At 41.3% G+C, this 7,603-nt stretch overlaps 1 non-coding gene across 1 annotated transcript; it reads left to right on the top strand.

Moving 5' to 3' along the window:
* Positions 1-5,437: 5,437 nt before the first annotated feature.
* LOC120254254 lies at positions 5,438-5,544 on the top strand. Its single transcript, XR_005534561.1, has one exon. It is a non-coding gene; the product is annotated as a small nucleolar RNA R71 (small nucleolar RNA).
* Positions 5,545-7,603: the final 2,059 nt, after the last annotated feature.

Here is a 7,603-nt window from a genome sequence, read left to right as displayed (position 1 = left end):
ACATGGACACTATTTGGGGTAGGCAAACCCCATCAAGTAAATATCTTCTATTATAGCTACAGTAATCATCCCGGGCTAAATACCGGGCAGCGTTGAGGCCGTATGCCATGATCCAAATCCTGACTTGAAACTCTCCAGGTGCTACAGTGACATCTACAATGTCCTCCTATTAAGGATTAAGCACCCTGGTTTTGATGGCATACGGTGCTACGGTGCCATGATCCAAATCCCTACAGTATCGCGACCTGGTTTTCTTCCCTTTTTCACCCGAATCATATCCTCGTGTCATCCATGGTGTTCCCGTGCCCTGCAAAGCAAATAACACACGATTAAGCACAAAACAGGCATCAATTCTAATGGAAATACATTCTAGAGGTAACAAATACATACACTCAAATACGTACATTTAGACACTTATCAAATATCCCCACAACTAAGCATTTGCTTGTCCCCAAACAAACACATCATGAAAAACAAAGATAATGATAAGTGGCTAATTGTATCACCTCCAGCTTAAATAAATACAAGACTCCACAAGCATGGAAAATGATAACTAGATGATGAGTTACACGCAGAGAAGCACAACAAAAAGATCCCTGCCTCACCTCGTGATATGTCCGTGCTGCGTGTGTGAACCTTGTATTTCATCTACTCCCCGACTTGGTCTAGCCGACCGACTCCAATGAGTACAACTCTAGATGCTAATCACTCCACTCTGCAAAGAGTACTAAGTCCCAAAATGCTAAGCGCTACTTCAATGAACAAGTAAGATCCTTCCAAGTCTTGAACCTCGAACTAATTCCCTATTCTTCTCAAAACCTCCAAGAGGGTAGCCAAAAAAAGATCACTAGGGTTTTTATTTTCATTCCATTTTATTTTTCTTTCTTTTTTCGAGTCCCGACTAACATAGACAAAGAATAAAAAAATCTTTCTCGAGGGTGCACATGCCGGTTAGGCACAAGAGCCACTCAACTACTCGACTATAGCTCACATAGACGCATTCATGCTTCATTAGCAGAGGAATACTGACATAGACTCATTTTTCTTTTTACTCTTTTCACTTTTTCATTTCTCTTTCATTTTCATTTTTTTTTTACAATCACCGTAGATCATGTCTTCATACTACACTACATGCCACAAAACTAGGGTTAGCTCAACAAGACTTAGAAGTTCTTAAGAGTACATTGAAAGATAGAACTTAGTATTCTAAGGCCAAGTACTCAAAGTTGTGTGTTAAGCAATCAAGAGAGATAGAGTAGTCAAGTTGGCTATTCCCAGGGCATCAACACAAGATCCAGTGCACAAGATAATACTAGAGGTGAAACATGATTTAATAGAGTACAACAACAAATATGTAACTCAAATCAATCATTAATCCATGCTATAAAAGTCTTACAATAATGAACAAGCCATCATGGGTAAACTAGCATGCAAATAATAACCTAGATCATAAAATACACCCATCCCCCACCTAGTTTTGTACATTATCCCCAATGTACACTAATCATGAAAAGCATGGTAATATATGCAATGAAAACAATGGAGGAGGGTGGAACAAACTTCCCCGGTTAATCTTGTGCACACGGTGAGGAGTGACGCAAACCAAAGGTGTTGCAAGCGTTTCATGTCGGGTCCGGCCTCCATGGAATGTGGGGAGGCTCACCAAACTCCCTTAATGCCCTGCAAGGCATAAGGGGCATCATCAATCCAAACAAAAATTAAGATTGTAAGAATACATAATAGGGAGTAGTCAACAAACAAAAAATACTAGATAAAGAGTAGTAGAGTTCTACACAAGGTTGGTAGGGCATCCCCTCACCAACTTATTGAAATCAAGCAAACAAACACACTTGCATAAAAAGTAAAGCAAGACAACAAACTATAGAAATAAAACAAATGTCCATGCTCAAATGTCCAAGTAGTCATCACATGATGTTGAAGATATGGTTGTCACGGTGTGCTTCAAAATTGTTCAAAACCTCCAAAGTAAATTGGTAAAAGGTATGATCATCAATTGAGAATAGATTCACCAAAACCCATGTGAAAGTAATTTCTTGAATTGGTCATCCATCCCAAATGTCTCCAAAATACCCCAATCTATGTGATGAAGTGTGTCACATAGTTTAGTCTTCGAAACTCCACACTTAGCCTTATGATGAGCATGTTTAAAATGGGGTTCTTCGGGGTTGGCATAGTATTTCTTGGACGTTTGGAGGCAAGTTCCTTGACTTGTGGCATTCCTACATCAATAAAAATTCAAATAAGAATGAAAGGAATCCAAAAGAGTGTATCATGTGGCATGAAAAGTGATGAAACATGAAGAAAATGGGGTGGATAGGATCCATACGGGCATAAGGAGCCCGTATGGATACTATTCAATTTGCAAGAGTTTCCCCAACATCATGAATTTGAAAAATTTTGTACATAAATTCGAGATCAATCAAATACATGATGTTCATACCACAAAATACAAGCTAAAAGCTTGAAACAATCCACACAAAAACTTAAGAAAGCAAGAAGAAAAGAAAAGAAAGTTTTTCATTCACAATAACCTTCATACCAACAAAGAAGGAGAGCACTAGAGTGGAGCTTGAAGAACACTAGATCTACTTCCCAAGGAGATGTGGAGATGATTTAGAGTGTTATTTAGTGAGATCCGGCCATGGAGAGGTAGATCATGGAGGCTAGGTCACGGTTGGAGAAGAAGAAGAATGAGGAGAGAGACAAGTTGACAAGGTTCTCATGAAGAAAAAGGGTCTTCACGGTCTCTATGAGGTGCTCATAGAGCCCGCGAGGAGTAGTGAAAAGTTTCTAAATTTTCTTGATGGTCTCTATGCACTCCTCATAGAGCCTGCGACGAGTAGTGTAAAATTTCTGAATTTTCTTGATGGTCTCTATGCACTCCTCATAGAGCCCGCGAGGAGTAGTGAAAAGTTTCTGGAATTTTCTCGCGGCCTCTATGAGCTGCCCATAGAGGCCGTGAGGCCCTAAAAACTTGATTTAAAGACTTCTTTGCTTCTCCAAACACATGGCCATGGTTACAAAAGGTTCTAAAATCATCTCCACCATGAAATAATGGCTCAAAGTTATGATCTAACACATAAGATGATAGCCCAAACAAGTGCAACTCCACAATAAAATCAAGTGCACAACCACATGGACAATGATCATGATAAACAAAATAATGAGAGCATGGACTTATTCAAATTAACAACTCTAAGAAAATACGAAAAATAACAAGAACATGAACACAAAGAACACACAAACATGAAAATAAACCACTGAATGCTTGGGTTGCCTCCCAAGAAGCGCTTGTTTAACGTCACGAGCTTGACGTACCTTGTTACTTACCTAATGGGGGCTCGAATAGTTTGAAATTTCCCCCGGTTATCATTGAATTGTTGTTGTTTCTTCCCGTTAAATTCAAAGTCATCAATGAATGAATTTCACACTTTTCATGAACAAAGGGAGGTGAAGATTGTACCTTCTTTTCTTGAGGTGTTTGATGAGAATGATTACTACCTTTCTTCTTCTTTCCCCGAACCTCCCTCCAAATCTTTTTCAACATTGAATCTTTCTTTTCTTTTTCTTTGGCATTTGTGCACATAACCTTCTCCATTGGCCACTTCAAATTGGAACTTGAAAGAGGAGAGTGAGGTTCTTCTTGATCTTCATTTTCTAGCTCTCCCAAGTACTCATCCAATGGGTTTAATGATAATACTTCCCGCACACAATCGAAATTAAAAAGTTCAGTTTCATCAACAAAAATAAAAGCATGTCATCATGGTCTAAAGAGTGTTTCATGGCCGCCGTAGAGTGTACAATCGCTTCTTCCTCACCAACTCTTAGTGTTAATTTTCCTCCTTTAAGGTCAATTAGGGCAGCGGAGGTAGTGAGGAATGGCCGACCAAGAATCAACGGTGTCTCCACATCTTCATCAATATCCATGATGACAAAATCCACCGGAAACACAAATTTGTCCACCTGGACAATCACATCTTCTACAATTCCACGAGGCTTCCTTGTTGATCAATCCACCAATTGTAAAATCATTCTTGTGGCTATAAGTTCATCAAGACCAAGCTTCACGTACATGGTGTAGGGCATAACATTAATGCTTGCCCCCGAGTCTGCAAGGGCATTTTCTTAGACTCCACCCTCAAGTACACATGGGATTATGAAGCTTCCCGGATCCTTCAATTTTTGTGGGAGCTTTTTCTCCAAAATGGGCGAGCAATTTCCCGTGAGTGCCACTTTGCCCTCTTCTTCCAACTTTCTCTTGTTTGTTAGCAATTCTTTCAAGAACTTGGCATACTTGGGCATTTGAGTTAAAGCTTCCACTATCGGGATGTTTATGTGGAGTTGCTTAAAGATGTTGATGAATTTTCTGACTTGAGCATCCTCCTTATCTTGCTTCGATCTAGCTGGGTAGGGAATTGGAGGTTTGTATTCCGACAGCTTTGATGAACCCTTTGATGGAATTCCCTTATCTTCACTTTGCCTGCTTCTATCAATAACTTTCTCCATTATGTTAGGGTCTTCCACTTCGGCTACCCTAGTCTCCTTGACACTTGGGGCAACTCTGACCCTTGTCTCAACCTGTTTCCCGCTCCTAAGGGCGATGGCCTTCAAGTGCTCTCTTGCGTTTTCCTCAGTGTTGCTAGGGAGACTACCTGAAGGTCGCTCAGAATTAGCTTTAGCAAGCTACCCCACTTGGTGCTCAAGGGATTGTACAGAGGCTTGAAGGTTTCGCAAAATGGAGCCAATCTCATTGAACTATTCGGCATGTTGAGCAAGCTGAGCATTCACCTTACTGAACTGAGTATCCATACAGCTAGTTATGCTGTTGAATCTTGATTCAGTGTTAATCATGAACTTGGCAAGTACATCTTCAGTAGTGAACCCATTCTCCAATATTGGTTGTTGCATTTGGGAACCTTGTGGAGGTAGTGCAGCTTTCTGTTGTTGCCCCTGATTCCATGAAAAGTTTGGGTGGTATTTCCACCCCGGATTATAAGTTGCGCTGTAGGGATTCCCTTGTGGCCTTTGTCCCCCAATATAATCAACATTCTCAATAGGGGCGATGGAGGAACTAGCAATAGGACATTGGGCGACTCCATGCCCTCCACCACAAGTGCTACAACTCATCACCGATTCTGACTTCGAGCTACTACCCATGAGCATGTCTAGCTTTCAAGACAACACATCAACCTTTACGGCAAGAGCATCATTAGCATTGACATCATAGATTCTGGCCCCTTTTTGTGGTGCACCTCTTGACGCCCAATGAGACTCATTGCTTGCCATTGATTCAAGGAGTTGCTCGGCGTCATCGGGGTACTTGTTACTAAGAGATCCACCCGCTGCGGCATCAATTAATTGACGAGTTGCATAATTCAACCCGTTGTAGATGATCTGAACCCGCATCCAAGAAGCAAAGCCATGATGGGGGCATCTTCGAAGAAGGTCCTTGAATCTCTCATAAGCTTTAAATAGTATCTCCGACTCTCCTTGTTTGAATGCCGAAATTTCTTGCCTTAGCTTCGCCGCTTTGCTACGAGGAAAATACCTTCCCAAAAATTTCTCCACCATATCTTTCCATGTTTTGATCGACCCCGGCGATAAGGATGTGAGCCACCGATATGCTCCATCTCTCAAACTGAAAGGAAATAATCTTAGCCGGATCGCATCGTCAGTCACCCAGTTTATCTTAAAGGTAGAACAAATTTGAAGGAAACGGGAAAGATGATCATGGGCATCTTCATTTGCAAGGCCATTAAATTGGACTGAATTTTGGACCATGCCGATGGTGCTTTGCCTTGATCTCAAAAATTATTTGTGGTGATGGATGGCGCTTGCACACTAAATTCTTCACCGTGAATTGTGGCCTTTCATATTCGGATAAAAGTACGCCTTTCTTCGGCCATGATTATAGATTCTGTGTCCTCAATTTCAATATTTCTTTTCACTAATGCTTTTCGCCCACTTCTTTAAGTCTTCGATGCAAGGTTCTCTCAATTTCAACTGTCTTGTGCAACTAAATTTGATCGATTTGCTCGTGTCATGCATGCAGTACCTTTGCAAAAGTCAAGAAAGATAAAGAAAGTTAAGCTCAAGAAAAAAATAAGACAAAATGAAAGGAAGAAATAAAAAGAAAAGAAAAAAATGGTTAGAGCAATAAGCTAGAAGTTTCCTAGAATTCCTTAATGTCCCCGCAACGGCGCCAAAAAACTTGATTGATTACCCGCAAGTGTATGGGGTCGCTAAGTAATACCTTGAGCAAAAAGCCCAAGGATCGTATTCCACGGGGTTAAGGGGCTCCTATTACTCCTCCATCACTCACTTTCTAACCTTACAATTCAAGCATGGTATACTAATCTAATACAAGCAAGATTGTAAATAAAACACAAGTGTAACAACTCCAAGTCAAGCAAGAAAATCACAAGAGCAATGATGATAAGAATAGGCCTAGGGATGAGGATTCCCAAGAGGGGTCATCAAGATATAAGGATGCATGAAAATACATGGCACGGGTGATTTAGAAAGACGGACATCAACAATAGTTCAACCCCAATTTCTCGACGGCTAAACCCTAATCCCATACAAATGATGACAAGGATCTCTCCTTATTCATATTCCTACGATTGCATTAAGTGAATGGAGATCAAGCAACAAGAACACACTTAACCTAAGTTTATCCTCATGGTTCGGAGGGGCTACCTACACCCAATTTCTCGGCATGTTGGTCAACAAATGCCCCTATTAGCTCATTAACGATCTAGTACACGCAAGTAGGTCACGTGTACATGTACAACTCAAACAAGAACTAAGGATTTCTCCACATAATAGTTCTAGGCATGAAACATAATGAGCCAAATCATAAATCACACCAATGCATATCAAATATAAATGTAGCATCCAAAATACAAGATGAACCCCCCAAGGTTCACCTACATCCGGCGGCCTTGGGGGCTAGTGTGCCATCATACAAATAAGTATCTCAAACACAACAAAAGCAAGAAGTAAATGCATAAATGACAGTCCCTAGTCCGAATGATGAAGAGGAGAGAGAATGCCCGCCGAATGATGCTTCTTCTAGCCCTATAGATGCCGAATGCTTCTCCTCCTTTGATGATGAGGCTTCCCCTTTAAGTTCAAGCTCTTTATCTTCCCAAGCTTCAAGCCAAACTTTCCCAAAGAATGGTGTCTTCGTTTCTCTCCTTCCTCCAAGTGACGGCTGCCAAAAACCCTTCAAAAGTCTGCCCTAGAGTCTCCAAGAAGTCTAGCCCAAAAAGTCCCCAATCTTTCTCCAAAAATCCCTCTATATACCACTCATCATACCCCCTTGATGGGCTCCATCCCGAGTGCTATGCCACTCCCTATGGCCCTCTTGATGGCCTCCATCCCGAGTGCTATACCACTCCCTATGGCGCCCATCATGAGTGCTATACCAAGTGCTATACCACTCCCTATGGCCTCCATCCTGAGTGCTATACCGCTCGCTATGGAGCTCAACATGGACACTATTTGCGGCAGGCAAACTCCATCAAGTAAATATCTTCTATTTTAGCTACAGTGATCATCTCGAGCTCTATACCGGGCA

The sequence above is a fragment of the Dioscorea cayenensis genome, unplaced genomic scaffold (assembly GCF_009730915.1).
Source record: "Dioscorea cayenensis subsp. rotundata cultivar TDr96_F1 unplaced genomic scaffold, TDr96_F1_v2_PseudoChromosome.rev07_lg8_w22 25.fasta BLBR01000397.1, whole genome shotgun sequence".
NCBI lineage: Eukaryota > Viridiplantae > Streptophyta > Magnoliopsida > Dioscoreales > Dioscoreaceae > Dioscorea > Dioscorea cayenensis.
Note: the sequence above shows the minus strand (reverse complement) of the source record. Positions and strands in the feature narration are given on the sequence as shown.